Raw genomic sequence first — 21,912 nt, 5'->3', positions numbered from 1 at the left:
TTACCCTACTTTTTTTTATAGCATGAAACGACCAATTTGAAAATAATTCGAAAATCGATAAACACCGACGATAAAATCGCGCTTTTTCGTAAAAAAATGTTCGACTTTTTTACGTCTCACTTAGTACACATACATATACATATCTATATACCAGACAAGTATTCGCGTTTGCATGCGTTGGCCAGACTCTAATTAATTGCTCGATGGAACACGATCGTAGAGAATTAGCATCGCTGGTACGAGAATCGTTAATTAATTATGCATACCTTCTTCTCGTGCCCTTTCCTATCCACTTCGTGTACCCGATCATCGTCGAATTACTACGAAAGAATCGAGAGGATGTATATGTATACGTGCACATATACATGAACTTTTATTAGTATTACATAATTGCGAAGTACGATCGACTATTCGACCTATCGATTATTCATTTTCTTTTTTTTTATCTAGTTCTTTTTTCTTCTTTTTTTTTTGTAATCTGATGAGAAAAAGTTAGACTTCTACATTTCTGATATTTTTATTTCCCTTTATTACCTTTACCTTTTACTATGAGTTGCTTTAGTAATATTAACTATCCGTTAGATATTAGCTGGTTTTTTCTTTTTTTTTTTTTTTTTTCTTTTTATATAGTTCAATATATTACAATACGAAAGATAATTTTTTATGAATTTGTTTCCTTTTTACAAAACTAAAATACAAATGTTATATCCTTCAGCGACATTTATTTTATATATATATATATATTTTTTTTTTTTTCTCTTCTCCGTTATGTCCATTCTTCTTTTAAAATTTGTACGCCAAAATGGAACTCGAGCATCGGATTATTTGACGATCCATTTATTCTTTCCTTTATATCCCCTTTTTTCTCTTTCTTTCTCTTTTCTTTCTTTCTTAGGACGGGTTAAAAGGGTAACGTAAAAAATGGAGATTCTGTTGATGGAGTACGTAAACAAGAGATAGGTAGGAAATGGAACGCGAAGTACCGGGAGGTCTTACTCTTTTTCTTTAATGCATAAGATCTCAAATAGAAAGTGAGAGAGAGAGAGAGAGAGAGAGAGAGAGAGAGAGAGAGAGAAAGAGAAAGAAATGAAACGAAATGAAATGAATTACGCCAATCGTTTGTACAAATTTCCATAGAAATAATACAACATTCGTTAACGAGTTTTACCGAAATTGAGTGGCAATATAAGATTCTACTTCTCGCTCATGAAAAATTTGTTAAAAACGAGATAGGAACATAAAAGGAAAAGAAAATCTACATACAAAGGAAAAAAAAAAGAAAATATCTCTCATAGAAACATATACAATGCGTTTGCTAATGGTTCTTCCGTAGTATAAAACTACAACAGAAAATTATTCTTAACACGTTCGAACAACGCGAGCAAGTACATTCTGCTTTTATATACGTATGTACGTATTAATATACCGGGTGTTCCACGTCCCTCAATAAATCTCTCTTTATCGTTCTCTCTTGTAATCAATTTTTTTTTTTTTTTTTCTTTAGTAGACCAATTACGAATTTTAATTGAATCACTTAATATCGAACTAATTCTTTTCTTCATTTCTCGTTTCGTAATATTCAACAAATTTTTACACTCATTTACCTCACTTCTTTTTCTTTCTCGCGGTTAATTACGATCTCTCGTATCGGAGGCACGAGAAACAATTTCACACGACGTATTATAACAAAAGGAAGACGGTAATGACTGTCTCTTTTTCTCTCTTTCTTTTTCTTTCTCTTTCTCTCTCTCTCTCTCTCTCTCTCTCTCTCCCTCTCTCTCTTTCTTAAAGATCGACTTTCACGTTCGTTACAGCATCCGTTCGGGGATGTTGGGAGTTTATTAGCACTCGATTTCCGAAAAAGGAAGTTCTCAAAGAACGAGAGATAGAAAGAGATAGAGAGAAATACAGAGAGAGAGAAAGAGAGAGAGAAAAAGAAAGAGAGTAGATTCAAGGGTCTCGAAATCTTTAGGATTTCTCGTTTCGAATGTGAGTCGCATCGCGAATCGATCGAAAGTCGTGTATATTTCGAGGACGATCTCACCAATAGTGTGGTATGTTATATGCCTCTTTCGCATTCCATGACCCTTCTCCTTCCTTTCCTTCTTATTTTACTCGTCGTCAGTCTCGTCCGGTCTGGTGTCGTGAATTTCCGTGAAACGTGCGCGAATTTATTGCAAGTCTGTAGTTACGAATCAGCCAACGCCCGTTATATAGCCTTTTATACCATTCGGTACGCCATTCTATCGGTCTTTCCGCTTCCGTCTATCGTCTACATCCTTCTCAGCGTTTCTCCGTCTTTTCTAGATTAATCACACCAAGAATACGTGTCTGCGGTGTATACTGAGATACGATCGATTCTATCCCCATTTGCTTTCCTATTGAACACTTTTTTTTATGTTCTTTCTTTATTTCTTCCAGCCCATTGTTTGTTTGTTTTATCGTACATTTACATTTTGTAAACTTTTCATTTTTATTAACGGGACCATTTCATTCCATGGAACTTACACTTTTTATTTCAAAAACAATGATTTATAGGAAAATTGACTCTTTTAAATCCTCAATATTTATTTCAGAATTAATTTATTTTAATTGAGAAATGATTAATTTTTGTAACATTTTCTATATTTATTATAATTTATTATATGATTTATTTTATATTTCAAAATTATTTTCAATCAAATTAATTTATAAAATTTTCATCAAGTTGAATCATTAAAAATTCTTCAGTTAATTAAGCTCTTTCGATAAAAAGACCGTAGATATCTATTTTTATTTTAACGAGCATAGATATCTGATTATATCATCTACATAAAATTGTAGGTATCTTCAGTTATATTATCATTGCTTATTAATACTTAACCATATATAAATATTACAAATTTAGATTCACGAGATTAATATGTCAAATATTGTCTATATAGACACTTTGTGTAAAAGCATTTATCTTTCATTAAGATATCAAGATTTGTATATATATATAGTACATAAAGGTATATTTTAATCGTAGTGCAGTGCTTTCGTGGCTAATGTATTAGCGAATTAATTCCAATTATACAACGCCTCTTCGTTTATTGAATTTTCCTAACGCAACAAGAAAGTGAGAGAGAGAGAGAGAGAGACAATTGTACAATTATAGCCACACACACATATACGTTTGATTTATATTTACTATCTCCTGTTATTCGTAGATGTGTGCATGTAGACGTGGGAGTTATTTCATGTTAGCGTGGTTGAAGCTCTAATTACTATTTGAAATGTAACACCTGTCGCGGTTTTTGGAAATGTTCGCAATCGATTTCATCAAAGTTCTATGAAGTCAATTGGAGTTTTGATTCTCTTAATTGTTCAAACACATAAGAGAGATCGTGAACATTACGAAAGTTCATTTAAAATTACATTGAAGCCCAAATTATTTCTGTTCGAAAATATATATGTAAGTTTTAAACGATAATTTTATAAGTTAGTGGAAATGAAGTTATAAAGTTTAATACATTTTCATATTGATTTTAATCTTTGTTATATTCAATATTTGTTATAATTGCTTTTAATATTGACATTTTTTAATCTATAATCAGTTTTATTGAATAAATAAATGACGATCGAAAGAAATATCTGAAAATTAATTAATTTTGGTATTGAAATAATTATTTACGTGGTAAATGTTTGCCATTGACCGGATGAGTCACGTAATAAAATTTATCAGAAGACATTAAAACAATTGAAATTATTCAAAAATATTTGCAATTAAAATCAAATTATTTGTTATATATTCAGTTTTCCTTATCAAAAGAAAAGAAAGTTAACAATGAATTAATTATATGATCAATAGTTCGAAAATATGATTTTGAAGCTTTAGATATTAGTATAAAAATGCATAATGAATTTAATAATATTTTTCGAGTGTTCTTTTTGTTTTTCTCTATCATCTTTGTTATCGAAATTATTTTATCAGTTACACGAATTGTGCGAAAATTTTATGACATTTTAAAACAAAATTTGATATTGACGTAAATTATTCTATAACACTAAAAGCAAATGTTTGAGAGCCTGCAATTATTACGCATTAATAATACAACAGACCATCGACGATCTCGAAAACAAATTAAAATCACTTGTGGTTGTAACTGATGTAAAATTACATAGTTACATATCTATATAATTTATATTAATATGAATAATATGTACAAAGCATACAGAAATATTTCCAATGGTATTTCCGTGTAAAGCTAAATGTTAAATTGCGTATAACAAAAAAATAAAATTCCACTCGAATATGATCATTTACCATCTATGTGAGACGAGAATGAAATGAGAGAAATTAAAAGCCAAGCATTACAAAACATTCATACGTGTGTATATATAATAATTTTATACAGTGTCATTAAAAACAAAAGATCAATGATACAAGGAACTTCATATTAACACGTTAAATATAAATATGTTACAATAATTTCGACGTATTTTCATCGAATGAAAATTCACATTCAAACATTTATTTGCTTTTATAGAAGAGAACAAAAATGAATTTTTCTCACCATTTTTTAACGACGATAAATTTCTATATTTGAAAAGAACGAATTTATGCATTTTTCTTTTATCGTCAAAAAAAAAGAAAAAATGAATTTTTCTTCACTGCTATAGAAAAAAAACCAAAACCAAAAACAAATAAAAAAAAAAAAAAAAAAAAAAAAAAATAAAATAAAATAAAAAGAAAGAAATAAATCATTCGTTATCGAAGTTTCTTTTTCTTTCGTGAGATTTTTATCTACCTAACGTAAATATTCAAACTCATCCTTTCCAACATGACGATTAACTTCCTCAAAACTTTTTCACCTGATCAAATGATCGACAAATCACTCGTGAAGAGGCTTTAACACATCGCCGACCTTTCAACGAATTCAAAAGTGTCAGACCACTCGACGAGACGATAGATCCTCTTTTCATCTCTCTCTCTCTCTCTCTCTTTCTCTCTCTCTCTCTCTCTCTCTCATTCTTTCTCTCATTCTCTCTCTTTTTATCTATATATCTATCTCGACTTTTGTCCTCGCTCTTATTCGAGTTATAAAACACTCGAACGTTTAAGAAGCGAACGTGGCATCTTTTATATCCGAGAGAAAAAGTTCTCCTTCTGTTCGAAGAAGAAGTAGATCGTTCGTTACTTTACATCCTTTAAAAATTTACCAAGTTGAATTATTTCCTTTTCATAAAAATGTCAGATGGTGTTCCACTCATTGAACGATATTAGAAGTTATTATTAAAATCATAAAATTACTTATATAAAAGATAATTAACGAGTTTAATCCTATGTAAAGACACGTTATTATCAAATTATACATTCATATATTGATATTTAAATCTTATTTCATTTTTTTTTATCTAAAATCTTAGTTGTTAGTTAATATTTTTAATTATTAGTAGTTGAAACTATTTAATATATTATATTTATATTAATAAATTATATACTATAGGTTTCAAAATTATTTATTTTGTTTAAACTCTTTAAACATTTTATTTATAAAAGGGTTAAAAAAAGGAGGAATAAAAATTTTGTCTTTTCCCCTTGCCTATGAAAATGCAAAAGAAAAAGAAACAAAAAAATACCTACATACTCGCATTTCGTTATTTATCCGACCAAAGTCAATTTTTCTTTTTCATACGCTCGTCAAATCCCAATTTGAAAGATATTTCTTTCTTGCTTTTATTTCTTTTCTACATATCAAAATGTTATTAAAATGCATAAAAGAAGAGGCCAGTCGTAGTTATATCGACTTTTTCATTTGTGCCCTGCATTTGACAGGCTGTGCCTTTTTTTTTTTATTTATTATTTTTTTTGTAACGACCTGCAAGAATCAATTCGATTTATCGATCCTTTCATGGAAATAAATGCATAAACATTCTTCCTTCTTTTTTATTTTTCTTTTATTCTTCCTTCTCTTTCCGTTCTGAAATAATGGAATTAAACCTATGAAAATACATTATCATCGAAGAAGTTATTCCTTTGATAATATATAAAGCGTAGGTCACGTGAACTTTCGTGAAATATAATAACATTGCTTCACAAGGTGGTTGATTTATATTTCTAAACACAAAAGTGTATCATCGATTCGATATTCATAATAAAATGATACGAAAGTATATATTTTCTTTATAAACAATTTCTTTTCGCGTTATTTTAGTTGTTCTTTATTTTATCGATTAAAAAAAAATATCTCTATGTTTATAAAATAGGCAAATTTTATGAATTAATTCTCTTTTCTTTAATGCTCGTTATATATTAAATTACGTGTACATAAAAACGTATACATTAAATTATAGATAGAAAATCGTTATATCTTGTTTATGTCTAATAGCTTTTTTATAAGATTTTTTTCTAAAGCAAACATATGGAAAAATTTCTCTACCTTGTTTTTTTCTTTTTGTTGTAATCGATTAATAACATTTTTAATATGATATATATTTACATTAAAATTCTTTAATCTGACTATAAAATGATTAAATAATAAAATGTCACATATTATCTATATTCAATTATTATATACAGGGTGATTCTGGTTTTTTTCTACCAAATTGTACCGATATATTTTATGAATAGTAATAAGAAAAAATGTCATATAAATATAGATTTATAAATGTTTTATTAATTATGCTATAATAAAAATTAGATAAAAATTAGATAAAAATTAGATAATACCAGACTTGTTCTTATTATACGTTAATGTATTCACTTTGTAAGTAGTAAATGTCAAAAAAACAAAAAATAATACTATCGTTTACAATTTTGTGATTTTGTTATAACCATACATATGACTATTATAAATATTAAAAATACATAATTTTGTAAAAGTTGTTCTATTGATCTATAAACTTTTAATGGTAAATAATTATATTTTTATATTATACGAACATACCTTTCATAAAAATTGTAGTTGCTTTTATTTTTTTCAATGTTTACCGCTCACACGATGAATATATAATGTATTAATAATAAGAAAAAGTCCGTTATCATTTCACTTAATTTTTCTTCTAATTTTTTAATAAAGCATTTGTAACTCTATATATTAATATAATATTTTTCTCTATACGTAAAATGTACTGGTATAATTTGATGGAAAAAAAACCTGAATCACCTTGTATAAATTTATACCAATGAATTTTTTTTATAAATAGATAAATAAATAGATTAATAAATTGTAAATAATCGAATGCCAACTAAAATATTACATATTACTTCATACCGATCGAAGGAAGCAAGCAAGCTTGACAAATACCACGAATAAGTAAGCCAGGAAAATTCCAGGACGATTATCCTTTCTCCCGTAAAATGATGTTCTTTGGACGATTGCCATGGTCCGATCGTTGCCGATTTAGGAAGAAATAATTTAGATATTAACTTTCTTTCGGTTCGATTATCCATTTCTTACGCTTATTATATTTTGCTCATTTGTTCTTTCTTTTTTTTTTTTTCATCACATCAAAATCGAAGGGGAAAAAAGTTTTTTCCTTTGGCGATGCTCGGTCTATTATTCGGCCTTAGGGGTAAACTCAATTCGGTCGATCCAATTTTACGAAGACAAGATCGTCTCGTTTCTAATCAGGCAAATTTGATCTAATTTGTACCCATGGTATTTGATCATATATTATTTCCTATACGAACACTTTTTTTGAAGTGATCCTTTGAATCTACTCTCGAAGGATTCACTTAACGAATTTCATTTTCTATGTCTTCCCTTCTTATATTCTCTCATAGACCTTATGATTGGAAAATAATATTTTATTTCATTTTTTAATCTTACAATTTTCATTATTAATCCTGTGAATTATTTAATTTTAATAATGAAATAATTTTTATTTAAATTCAATTTAGAATTTACCTATAATTCAATCACAAATATTGTATAACTTGATAGAAATTAAAAAACAAAGTATGACGTATAAGAATATAAATATAAGCAAGTAATAAGAATATAAGATTTAATATAATAAATTTATTTCGTGGATTAAAAATTATTATCATTGAAATTATTATCAAAGTAAATCTCAAATACTTCAGATTTATAAAATTGTAAATGTTTTGATGATATTACTAAACAATAAAAAAAGCTAAACTCCTTATCTATATCATTCTAATAAATATGTTGTATTATTACGATACTTTCATATATAATGTGAAAATTAGGATTTTTTTTTTAATAGAAAAAAAATAGGTTGAAAATCAAACAATGTGCTGGACCGAAGAAATTCTCATAAAGTATATTTACACTTTATTCTCAGCGATCGTTTTTAATACAATACAATTCTATCTTATATTTATTTACGTATTTAATCGAAACTTTATCTTTTTCTTTTCAAATCAAACATCATACAATTGATATTATTTAATGATACAGATCGTTTCTCATATCAATCATTTGAATTTTAAAGGAAACAAGAAGAAGAACGAAGATTTTATTTTGATCACCATCACTTGCAATAAAACGAAATTGAATTCTTGTTAAATGATAGCTTACGCTTAAGAACAATCATTATCGATTTTCATCAGATCTTATATAATCTTATCAATATTATAATATATATATATATATATATATATATATATATATATATATATATGTATATATATTTCTGTACATGAGACACGTTCAATCAAAATAGATGGTCAGCATGTAACTGACTCATAGTAATTGTACATACGTACATACATACATTCAATTTTACATATCTTTAAGAAGGGAGTTGATCTGCGTTTGTCATTATTGATTACGATATTACAAATAATATATTATTCATAAAATACACATTAAATCCAGCAATATCGAACGACGTCTAGCAGGAACAAGATAATACGAATGAATGTTGGGGCTTCAAAGCTTTTGAAAACGACGTTACAATAAACTCACATACAAACGCACATCCTTTCAATAAATTTATTTAAACACACGTACATACATATATGAATAATAATATTTTACATCAGTAAATATATATTTTTTAAATATAATTCTAAGAAATGCTTTAGCATGATCCATACACATACATTCAGAAATTTCGTTCTATACATCACAGCACTTGATTAACAAAGATTATATTCAATCGTCTTGTTTTTTTTTTTCTTTTCGTTGAATAGCTAGTATCAACGCTCTTTCACAAAACAATGACTCTCTTTTCAATGTTTTATCGTTCCACTAATTTTACAGGTTAGTAAAAGCTCGAAAGGTCGATAATAAAGCTAAACGATAGAAAATAATTTTCATGGAAGTAAATGTATCATCTACAGATATAATGACCGAATACGATAACTAAAATAAACTGTTCAATCGGAAGAGAAATTCGATTACGTATAAAATTGTAAAATGATTAACACGATCTGTCAATTATACGAATGTGATTTAATGATGCAAATTAACGAATGTCGTAGATTTGATCAATTTATTTTATAAAAAACGAATCTCTCCAAGTTCATGTTTTTCACTCAGTTTTTAATTAAGATAAAAATAATTATTTCAACGTGTTAAATTCGTTATATCGATTCCTAGTACAGCTCGTTATTAATTAAATATCTTATACTTCCACTTACATTCTAGATTATATTCATACAATTAATCATCGTGCTTTACCCATCGGTTGGACATTGATTGAATTTTCATTTCACTGTTACTGTTATTTAAAAAATGTTAAAAGCTTCAAGAATAATTAATCTGGATAATGGAAAAAAACAAGGCGGAATTATTGTCTTATATAGATCGCTTAAAAGAAAATATAAACATACACGACACGAAATTATTTGAAATCAAGAAAATCGTCCTTAATTCTTTTAAATTCCTTCTTAATCCCATAGCCGTGTAACGAATTTTTAACTTGTGAAACTTACACATCAACTATTTTCTCTAATCCAGCTTGAATCGTACAGCTGACGTACGATTAAAGATTACTTAAACGTACTTTTAAAAGAGTTGCTTTAAAAGTAGAAACAGAATCCGGTTTGAAACGTCATAGCGAGAACACGTGTTTTGTTTTGTTCTCAATATAAACATGTCTTGACATTGACAACGAGTATACACTGTACATTCCATTCTTAGTGTATACAGTTAAGTTATGTGAATTTGTTCTCTTCATTCGAAGCTTTCAAGTTGCATCTGTAGTTTGTAAAACTGCAAATATGAGTATGATGGCTTCTGACAACAGAAATCTTCTCATTCGAGAAAACCTTTCTACTCGATCATAACTGTTTCGACGTAAATGTTATAATTTATGTCCTTTTCCCAAAAAAGTATGAGACTATACTCATACGGTAAATTGAAAATATCTCTAATGATGATTATATTAATGAATTATAAAATTAAATTAATATTAACAATATCAAGTTTATTTCAGAAATTTCTTGTGGACAAGTTTGTGAATATTTATTATATACATTAATAGAATAAATATATTAGTAGAAAAATGAATAAATAAAGTTGTGCAAATTAAAGATCATTCATTAGATATTAGACCGTTTATAAATATTAAAAAAATACTCGAGGTCAAACAAATACTTCAGAAGATGTTCAGACATTTACTAATGGCGTATTGAAGGTCTAATCATCGTTGATCGATCTAATCTAATATCACATAATACATCGAGCTTTAAGAACAAGATAAACAAGGTTAAAAAAGAAAATTACCCTCTGTAAGTGCTAGTGAGTAAGAAAATGGTTCAGACTATTAAAAAAGGGATCTTTCGTAAGTATAAAGTAGTTAAAGCTTAAACAACAGCTTTAATACTTAATTTATCATTTAAAATAAATCACAATTGATTTTTATGGAAATGATTTTAAAATGTTTTTTTTTTTTGGAACCCCAAAAGTATTATGAAACGAAAATAAGAGCTTTCTTAAATTCTTCTTGATTTAGATATCTTCGTTTATGTCGAATCCTTGTACTCAAATAAGCATCAAGAAAATAGCTTTTATTCTCTCAGCTTTAAAATTCAGAAAGGATCGTTCACACGCTGAAGAAAGAAGAATTTAGCTTATATCAAATTCGATAATCTTTAATATCTCAAAGAGTTTCAAATTTGATTTTTTCACAAATAATATTAGACGAAATTTTTAATAATATCGATAAGAAAAAAAATTTACAATTTTAATGGGAGATTTCAAAGTTCATTACAAAAACTGAAATTGTACAAAAATTATATTAATGAAAATAGGCTTTATGAAATTTTCATTAAATCGAATATCTTTTTATACAATTTAATCTCTTCTATTATTTAAATTTAATATTTTCTTCTTTAAAATTATCAGATAAAATCAATGTAAAAATAAACGATGAGGTTTTGTAGCTCCTATCACTTTCTTCTATTTATAGTATAGATGTATTGATAGAAAAAATGACAGATATAATAAAAAATCCTTTAATTTTTTATTTTTGCGAATTATTTGGAAAAATGTCTTTGAAAACCTTAAAAAATTAATTATTATTAATTTTTATTAATTAATTACGAAAAATAACAATTGCAAATAAAAAATATTTTGTATTTACTAACATCTTGACTAACGTCATAACGTTGAATACTTCTAAGAAAAGAATTGTTAGTGATAAAATATATAGAAATCTTGTACATTGGTAAGATTCGGAATGTGATAATATCAAGCGGCTGAGAAAGACAGCATTAAAAAAAAAATGCAATTTAAAGAAAAAGTTTTCTAAAAAATATGACAATATTAGTCGTTTAAAAATATATTACAGTGATGGATAGAATATAACATTTTTCCTAAAAATCAAACAAGCTTTCGAAAAGATATATTGTTGATAATTTGGTCGATTTAATCTTCAAAATGATATTTGTAATATGGCATAAATTTAATGAGAAGTATTTAAATTCAAATTGGTGTAATATCTTGATGGTATAATATCTCTGCAGGCTATGTATCTGCCTTTCTATGTAATCTGTAGCTGTTATCAGTTTACATTTACATATTATATGTTCTATTTTTCTTTTGTGTTAAATAGGTTGAAATTGTTACAGTACAAAAAAAAAAAAAATAGAAACATTTATTATCATTTTAACAATTAATATGAATTAAAAATATCATATTAAAATCTTGTCGTCGATAAAAATTATCTTCTAGTTGAAAAATTAATTACTATCGAAATAAGATATCTAATAAAAATTAAAATCTATTGTTTACTATGCAACAATATATTTGGTGTTCATCAGGTGCAATAGTTATCACGTAATAACGATGCATATCGATTTACAGATCACACCTGGAATCTCGAGAATCTCGTCCATACTCCTGTGGTCGATGCGGAAACGCTCAGCTATTCCTTCAAGACGGATTCTCCTCTCTCTATCTCTGTCTATCTATCTCTCTGCCCCTCCCCCTCCTCACTCTCTCTTCCTGTTTAGTGATATGCCATACTCACCACAATTCCGCAGACATTTACGTAAATCAGAAAATTTCATACTCCTGTGTTTCCCGCAATAGATGCAAGTAGAAGATGGTTTCCGTTATAACCGGACACATAAAAGAGAAAAAGAAAGAGATATTATTCTCTTCCGGAATATCCTTGCCTATTCTTTCTTCTCTTTCTCCCTTAATACATATATATATATATATAATATGGAATATGAAATACAATATATATATATATGTACATATATACCTTGTGTCTATATCACCGTATTCACATTAGTGAAAGATGACTATCTTTTAATTTGTGGTTTACATCAATCCTTGCACCATTAGAATGTAATTAGCTGTCATTGAAATAATGGTTTGCAAAATTTCTAATCGAGTTATATGTAAATATTCGTATATATGTAAATGTTATGTGTGTACTGTTATAACTTTTAATTTAAAAGTTAAAACTTTTTAATTGTCTTATATTATTTCTATAATCGATCGAATTTTTAAGTACTTTATAATTATAATATACATATCTGTAATGGAATTAAATTTTAAATGTAATAGATCATAATTAAATATGATTTAATTTTAAATATACAGGATTCTTTTTTTTATTATATGATTTACAATAAATTTATACAGAGTTTTCAAAAGAAAAGATAGAAAGTAATTGTAATAAAATTGTTGTGAAAAATATTTCTACGTGTATATATATATATATATATATATATATACATATATGAAACAGTGTAAGAGAATGCCTATAAAAGTATAAAGATACGGATTATTTTGAAGAGATGTGTGTGTGTGTGTGTGTGTGTATAAATGTATGTATAGAAAATGGTTTAGTAAGTAAGATAATGGACATTAAAGTAGAAAGGTGCGAGCGTCTTGAGATGTTTACGTTAAAGACAAGACGGCAAAGCAGGATATTAAACGGTTTTAAGAAAAATATTTAAATTAAGATAAACGTATGTTGGCAATTTTCCTTAAAAATAAGACGATCCGAGTAATTTCAAAATAATTTCATAGCTCTTGACCCCATCACTAATATTATTCAAGATAATTCTACCCGTCATTTTATTAATACCAATAAAAATATTCCAAATACAAACAATCATATCTATTTTCCAAATTCAATAGATTAATATCACTAGCGTTACTTTCGTTTTTATATATCTACCATTTTCTATTTTTCTACCAAATGTGTATATTTCTCGGAACTCTGTAATGCAAACAGATTCACAGATGAATTCACTTCACTGGGCTCAATGCCAAAATATTCCGAATCGTCATTTGGATAAACTTCGAATCCTTGATAAATGACTGAAACTTGTGATTGCCATCGATTTTCAAATCTCTCGATGTAACGATCCTTTTCCTGAGAGGACTTATGTATGTACATATATATAACAAACTACATCTACTTTTTTCGACGAACTATCTCTTGAAAAGTTTCGATAGCCAAATGCATACCAGATACATTTTAGAAAATCAATAATTCTATTGATACGTTCGCAACAATTTACAAACGTGGTATTCGTTGCAATATAAGCACCCAAATATTATTTATTAATCATTTAAAAAATTTCTTCATTTAAATATCCTGGAAATATCAATAATCGATCACCGTTTCGTTTATTTTTCTTTTAATTATTAGTAGACACTTTAAAATGTATTTTATCGATTAATAAATTCTTTTATATAAAGTATGATAAAGATGATGTGAAAATAATTTTTAAATAAGCTTTCTCCTTATTCAAAAGATACGATAATATGAAAATAATCGTGCTTTCTGTAAATTTATTCTATTTTTAGAAATTAAACTAAGTCCTAAGTTAACTAAAACAACCACCGAAGTAAGTGCGATCTAAGTAACTAAGACTACGTCTTATCTCTTCGCCTTCTTGAACTCGACTACCCGAAAGTTGTTCATATAAACAAAAGTAATCCGATGTTTATTCTAACTAGTTTTGTTTCTGTCCTGATATTGTTTACAAATGCTGACTCATCCAATATCGTAGAAGGAAATAGCAATATTTACGTTAGTTAAGACATTATTCAATGAATCTGATTCATCTATAAACAGAACACTTGATTTTATACCTAACGTGGATATATTTGTAAGGAGATTTCTGAAATTCTTGAAACTATAAAAGTGTATTATCTTTGCAAACTTACAATCGATAGAAATTCATAAAAAATTATTCTGATTTATATAACCTATAATAAAAAGAATATTAACTAATTCTATATTGTATAATTAAATCAAATAAATTTACTAAGATCATTAATGAAATTGATTATTGATAAGAGTTTGAATAAATTAAAAGAAAGATAAGGAAAAAAAGTAATTTATTATTTCAAACAGTGATAGATATAATTGATAGAAGATCATAGAAATTTGAATAAAAAAGTTTTGAAACATCGATTCGAATTTGTAGGAAACACGCCTTGCACGTGATCCGAGAACGAAAAACGTTCTCTAAATCGAAGGGAGACTCTTCTTTCTTTCAAGGCTATGCCATACATCAATCAATGTAACGGACCAAGCCTGTCGACCGAGCCTGTTCATACCGATAGTACTTTTTCTCTTGGTTGTCGCACTGTGTCCTAGATTTTTCTTCTTCGACTTAACTTTCCCCGAGTCACCATGTTCGATTTTGCACAAGAGCGGAGCTTTAATCAACCACGTTGACGGACGTTCGTTCTCGTCGACGGCGGAAGCCATAGCTTTTCTCAAAGAACCAACGAATATTTTCTTCAGAAACTATATTTAGTACCCGAGATTTGAACTTTAAATTTCGTGACATTTTACTTTAGAATTGTAACAAACGAAATCCAAGCTGTTCTCTTGACTTAAATTTATGACTTACTGCTCACTTTGAAATTAAATAAATGTAAATTTTTTTCAAGGATAAATCTATATATATATATATATATAAATATTGTATTTCAAAAGAATTTTTTACTTCATTTAATACACAAAAAAAAATATTGATTTAGTAGTGAATTCATTTAAATATTTTTATAACATTAAAATACCTATGATTGAATTGATTATATAAACAATAAATCATATTTAGTTATTAATAAGTAAATATTTAATAGTAAATATATAATAAGAAAAAAATCGAATGAAATATTGTAGAACATTATGTATAACTATTTCATTTATGTTTTCACATCATTGTCATATATAAGATCGATTATGCTATCGATATGCATTTTTTTTTAGATCAAAACAGAATTTATATAAAGAGCATAGAGATATAATACTCTTTGCTCCTTTTTATTATTTTCCTCACCACATTCCATATCACAATTTTATATCAGAGAAATCGAAATGAAGAGATTATACGCCGTTGGAACGTTCGTGTTCCATTTGATGACGTTCTCAAGCCATATTCGATAAGCTTTTGGTATTCTCGCTTTGGAATCTAAACGAGAAATCTTAAGGGCGGCATAGTAAAGGACAGGGAGGAAATAGAGAAGTTAACGTGAAGATACGAAACGCAAGATGGGAGAAACGTTCGAGCTGATGTACGGCGAATCAGAAAGTTTTTGGGAAATTAGTTATACACAACAGCATCAGATAATTTGCCATGTGTATTTAAAGAAGATTGAATAGAAATTATTTGGACAATTTCATTTTTTTTCTTTATCCATAAATGTATCTACATACGTATGTACGTGTAATTTTTTTTTCTTTTTCCTTATATTCCGATCACTTTGTATTTTTTAATCATAAATTTAAGTCAAATTCTGTACAAGAACATGACAATTTATGTGATTTCTTTGTTGATTAAACTCTTTCTTTTTAGATTGTGGCTTTAGCCTTGAATTGCTTTCTATGAAGAAATTTATACGGGAAAAAAGATAAAGAGAGAGAGAGAGAGAGAGAGAGAGAGAGAGAGAGAGAGAGAGAGAGAGGAAGAAAGAAAGGAAGAATGACACTCCCCCAACTTTATTTTATCTCTATAATAATCACTGCTTGCATGCTCTTCTTTCATTTTTTGCTTCATCTACCATAGGATGCTTAATCGAATCTCTGTTGTTTCCTTTATAAGCTCGCAAACGTTTATCTTTCGTCTCTTTTGTTTTTCCTTTCTTCCTTTTTCACATTGTTTTTAAAAAGTTTGTTATGCATTAACCTGATAAAAAGTGTCATAAAAACTTTATCTGCCTTCTTTGTCTACTGTTTTTTTTCTTCTCTAAATTTTTTCTTATAACTGTAATTTGCAATTGAGATTAATATGGAATATCAAATTGGTAAAAACGACCAATTAAAACCGTCTTTATAACAATATTAGAAACTCACATTTCTATAATTAAAATTCGATAGTATGTATTAATTCTTTAATGCATATTTTATTTTTTTTTATAAATTTTTAGAAAAACAATATGATACTGTATATTAAGTAAATATTATAGTCAAAATAATTCGAAAGCTTACATTGTTATAATTTTTTTTACAAAATTTAATGAAGAAATAAATTGTTACATAACGCCTTATATATATTCAGCATAAATATTTAAGAGATAATGAAAAACGTTAAAGAATAATACATATATGCATACATATATATATATATATATACATATATATACATATGTATACATATATATACATATATATACATAAATATACATATATATACATAAATATACATATATATATATACATATGCACATATATTTATTTTCTATTTATAACTTAATTTATATTAGAGACAACTAAAGAAAAATAAATATTACACAGCATTTTTATCAGGCTTAAAAAGAAAAATGTGCAGAATAAAATAAAATTTTCTTTGATGAATACTCAAGGAATTCTTTCCAAGCACCAATGGTGAGAACAAATCGATGGTTGAAACGTTATCATTATCCCCCAAACGTTATCGCTTCTCTTCGCATTGTCTTCAAATTTAAGATATATATCGTATCGTAGATTTATTCTCGCATTCGTTGAAAGTTATTGGGATCGTTTCCAATCGTTTTTCTAAGACAGAGAAGGAGATAGAAAAAAAAGAGAGGGAGAACGAGAGAGAGTGAGAGAGAGAGTGAGAGAAAGAGTGAGAGAGAGAGAGAGAGAAAGAGAGAGAGAGGGACGATGATGCTTTTTTCTCTTTCACATACTCACTTTCTCTCTCTCTCTCTCTCTTTCTCTCTCTCTCTCTCTCTCTCTCTCTCTTTCTCTCTCTTTCTCGTTCATCAAAATTCGTGGTTCGTGAAAAATTTATGCGATGAACGAATGAAAATATCGTCGAAAGTGGATCTACATTTTCTTCTTTTCTCTCCTTTTTTTTTTGGATGATATATATCTATCCTATCGGAAAGTGCAATTTTGTCGAAGGAATAAAATTAAGTCCCAGTAAGGTGATCACCGATGGTTAATAATCTCTCGACGATGAGAAACTAAAGTGTCATTGAAAAAGAGCAAGAAAAAAAATGAAGTTATGAAAAGAAACGTTTAACATTATTATCGCGACATATTGTCATCATCTTATCATTAGTCCATATCTCTCCTTCTCTCTCTCTATCTATTTTCGTCTCTCTAACTATCTTCGTCTCTCTCTCCCTCTCTCTTTCTTGTTTACCCTCCTTTTGATTATCTGATACTCTAGCATTAGCGAGGTAAAGTAATATACTATGCTTCTAATTCGTCGTACTCTATAAATATAGAGAAAGAAAATAGAAAAAAAAGAGAGAGAGAGAGAGAGAGAATCTTTGGCATAATATAATCGTGTTTTATAGAAGTGAATGTTAATCTTTATCATTGCTCTTAAGGGAAATTGTTTCCCGTAAATTAATAAAACCTTGGCACACACATTCTTTTTCTTTTTTTCTCACCCTCATCTTACTTCCATACATGTATATTTATCTTTCTTTTTCTTATTCTTTGTTACATACTAAAGTAAAAGAAGAATATTGCTCGAGTCATGACACCAAGAGATTCATGAAATTCGCCAGCAGCAAGTTTAAGAAAGTTGAGCTAATGTAGCAGTATCACGCCAGAAGCGACCATTCTCGAGAGAAACGCGAAGAGGTCGGTAAACACCGACTTACTTTCCATGCGATGATTTATACGACTCAGCTTTGAGAAAATTTACTGTAGCGTGAATCGTTCTACGAGATCTTGCCAACCATCACTAAATATTCTACGAAATATCACTCATTGTCTTGATAATTAACGTAAACTTTAATTTTTTATTTTCCGAGATAAAATTATTAAACATTTTTAATGAACGACGATTATTTCATTCGCGTAACGACATTACTATTTTTCAACGATCCTTTATCGAAATTATTATCTCGATTATTTTAACATATTAATTCTTTATGAAACAATTTTTCTCTTTGTTTGGAAAATAAAATTATATAATTTAAAATTTATACTTAGCAAATATAAACTAATATGTAATTTTATGGTATAGAAATGAAATAAGACAAATATATGGATATGTGATATCAACTTTCGACTATGGAATAGATTAATCGAAATGAATGATTATTATTATAGTTTCACAGTGTATTTATTTTGGATCGATGACTTTTTATCCACCATCATCGAAAATGATATCATAGGTAATTTAACTTGCATCATCTGGTGACGATGCTTGGCCTCAGGCAGATTATTATGACACGTACCTATTACCTTATATACCGTGGCCGCGTTGTAAAATATTTACGAAATTACGTGGTGCGATCTCGTTTAATCCTGTTTAACGATCGTTAATTTCGCGTCTTTACTGACGTTTATGGTAAATTATTTATCAAATCGGTCTTTATCGCACCATTCGCAGACGTGAATAAATTGCATCTGATGAACTCACAAATTCGCATCATTTTTTTTGCCAGTACCTCTCTTCAGTTAATATAAAAATATAATAACAAATTTTTGCTTGACCGTGAAAAATATAGTCTGTTTAAAAATGAAAATAGTACAAAAATGAAGAAAATAATTATCCAGATAATTAGACTTTCTTAATGCACGAACGAATAAAATCTAATCCTCCAACGAGATTGTTGAATAATTGCAAAATATAAGGTTAATCTGAAATGTAACTCAAATGTAATCCAAAATTGAATAAATTGGATCTAACGAGCTCACAAATTCGAATATCATATCTTACGTGTCATTGCCATTTTACAGGTATCATAAAGAAAAAGAAAAATTTTTGTTTCATCTTAAAAACTGCTATCTGTTTATAACTAAAAAAAAAAAAAAAAAAGAAATAAGAATTATTAAAACAGTCGTAGAAAAAATTATTAATTTCATGCATGAATGAATTTGATCTAATTCATCGTTTAGTCCAAGGAAATTATTGAACGTATTTAAAAAAAGGTTGCTCACAACCCAAACGTAACTCGAATGTGAATAAATTGCATCAGATGAATTCACAAATTCGAATCGTTTTACGGTCATAGTCTCCCAAAGAAAAATAATAACAATAGATTTTTGTTTAATCATGAAAAGTAATATCTGCATAAAAATAAAAAAAATAAATAAATAAATAAAACTAAGAACTATTAAAATTAATCATAAAGAAAATTAAATCTTTTTTTGATGCACGAATAAATAAAATTTAATTCATTGAATATGTTAGATACGTATAAAGAAGAAATAATAATACGTGACGTCTACGATGCAAACAAGAAAAAAATCAGACATAATAGGTATATGTAAGTGTGTAAGTAATCCGAAATGAACTTTCTATCGATAAGAAGATAGTAATGCTAGAAGATTGTTAAGAGACCAGAAACGTAGACTCTCGATGCTACCGATGAGTTTCATCATCCGATATCTCTATCTCTCTCTTCTTGAGTATACGACGTCAGTAAGAGAGGAAGAGTATTTCAAGTTATCGAATTACTCCGTTAAGTTTGAAGCGATAAGTTATCGGCTCATCTACCGTAAAATTATGTTCGCGAAATTATACGATAAAATTATTTGACAAAAATTTTCAAAGATTAAATATAAATGAAATTTGAAATTACGCTTTTAGAAATGAAACGAATGGCTGTATGGCTCGTTAATTATTTTTTGGAAAAATAAACGATAATTTATAATAAAAAATAGATGATAATTTATTTTATTTGTTAGACAAATAATAATAATAATAATAAAAAAAAAGAAAATAATATATTCATTTAAAATATTATATTTTATATTTTCACATTTATGAATCCGAATATAATTTTATATATTTTCTTCAATCTTTCTCAATTGCATTATTTTTAAATATATAATATCATTTGACAGTCGTGTCTCTATTTCGGATATTTCTGAATAGTCGTTAATACGAACGAATCATAACTTTCGACGACATACAAATTAAACGACGGTACGTAAAGTCATACTGTATGAAGAGAGGATAACTTCTTCGACCGTAGATAGATTGGATCGGACTGGAGAAGAGCTTTATAGATCAAAAGTTAACTTGATTAGAGAATAAATATAGAGAGCTTTTGACATGTATAAATATTTCACGAGGTAATCATAGACATTGAGAAAAATAATGTTGTTTACCGCTTCTCCATCGAAAAACAATATCGACAGATACTCGTCATGAGGAATGTCCTTTCTTCTTTTAACAAAATGACAAATTTTACGGACTGCGAAGCATCGACGTTTATTTTTGGCACGATGGAATACAGCCAAGCACATTATAAATTCAAATTCGGAATACGAATAATATCAGACTGTGCTTTATACTCATGTAATTCCATGTGAAAGACAACGAGAAGATATGGGCACACTTGTAAATGCGAATAAGACATTGTCTTTACGAGCACAAGTAAGTGATTTTCAAATTATTTACACACACACATGTACACACACACACACACACACACACACACACACACACACACACATACGTACGTTACGATGATCGAAATTCGTCATCGAAATTTGAATTCTTTTTTATGACACTTAAAATCTAAAATCGATAATGAAAACATTATCGTTCGAAATTCTTGGATATTTTAATTTGCCAAGAATTAATTAAGAAATGCTATAATCGCCATTACATTTGAAGAAATCGTTCACAAATCTGCATAATTTGTAATAACAATAATATATAAATACATACATACATACATACATACATACATACATATATATATATATATATATGTATGTATTTATATATAGACTCATAAATATACATATATATAAATACATATAATAATATATAAATATACATATATAAATACATATAATAATATATAATACATATATAAATACATACATACATATATATATATATTTCTTATGAGAGAATAAGAATAGTCACTATAGCAAACTAGGGAACTCGATCTAGCACCATTAAATCCGCACTCGAGTACGACACATCGTTTTTGTTCTCACGTTCTTCTGCAGAAAGTTTCTCTTGAAGATCATCCACGTTATAAGAGACCAAGTTGAGTGGTGGCCGATTTTATTGAACGGGAGAACGAAAAGAGAAGAGAATCTTGTTCTTAGAAAAGAGTCGAGATGTTCGGCCATTAA

At 27.8% G+C, this 21,912-nt stretch overlaps 1 protein-coding gene across 1 annotated transcript in view; it reads right to left on the bottom strand.

The window, feature by feature from the left end:
- The window catches only part of LOC124946534 (guanylate cyclase 32E), a 117,753-nt gene that overhangs the window by 41,642 nt on the left and 54,199 nt on the right, over window positions 1-21,912 (bottom strand). The window lies entirely within an intron of this gene.

The sequence above is a fragment of the Vespa velutina genome, chromosome 1 (assembly GCF_912470025.1).
Source record: "Vespa velutina chromosome 1, iVesVel2.1, whole genome shotgun sequence".
NCBI lineage: Eukaryota > Metazoa > Arthropoda > Insecta > Hymenoptera > Vespidae > Vespa > Vespa velutina.
The sequence above is the reverse complement of the archived record's forward strand: the minus strand, read 5'-3'. Positions and strand labels throughout refer to the sequence as shown.